Below are 866 nucleotides of genomic sequence, written 5' to 3'. Positions count from 1 at the left end.
CTACTGCCACTGTAAAAATTACAACAGTGATTTTATTTGAATAAGAAAGTGGTTTTGAAACCATGAAGCAAGTAAAGTAACATTGAGTTTGATGTAGGATGAAATGTAGTTGAAAAACATAGTTTTATATAAAACTGGATAGCAAATATATATCCAGGTAGGCATGGAGCCCTAGTAGTGCAGTGGTTAAGTACTTACTGCTGCCAATAGTTTAGAGATTTGAAGTCATGATGATAAATGTGTCTTTGTCTGTATAGTCTTGTCTATAGGGTCACTATGAGTCAGAATCAACTGGACAATAAAAACAAAAAAAATGTTTTATTTTCTCCATTTGGTTTAACTTGTGACAAAATTCTCCATCATTATTCCATGACTATAAATCTTAAGTCTGGGGATGTTGCTCCCAGTTGAAGATGGCATACTCCCCTTCTGTCTTTCTGTTGTTCTTTTTTTCTCTAGCTGTCCTCAGCCAGCATCCACAGTCTGTATATCTCCTGTTCACAAACAAACATGGTGCTCCACCTGTTGGAGTCTACGGACTTCTCCCAGTTGAACATGGCTCAGACTACAGTCATGATCACCAAGAGAAGAACAACGAATGTCTTTGAGTTGTGGTGCTGAAGAATCACACTACCTATCCCAGGGACTGCCAAAAGAATTTTTTTTTATATAGCACGGTCACTATTACATATCATAAAGCAGGTACAAGATATTTTACATTCACAGAAGTATGATATAGTACGGTCCTACATCTATAATACTAGAGGATACAATTAAAAAGGCATTATTTGAGACTTGATTCTACTTTTCCAGCAGAGGGTCCAAAGGATGGTGTGACATAGCTCTGGTACAGAAATGCACCCCTT

Source organism: Elephantulus edwardii, unplaced genomic scaffold (assembly GCF_000299155.1).
Source record: "Elephantulus edwardii isolate Elephantulus edwardi_28Jun2011 unplaced genomic scaffold, EleEdw1.0 scaffold00602, whole genome shotgun sequence".
In the NCBI taxonomy this organism is placed as follows: domain Eukaryota; kingdom Metazoa; phylum Chordata; class Mammalia; order Macroscelidea; family Macroscelididae; genus Elephantulus; species Elephantulus edwardii.
The sequence above is the reverse complement of the archived record's forward strand: the minus strand, read 5'-3'. Positions refer to the sequence as shown.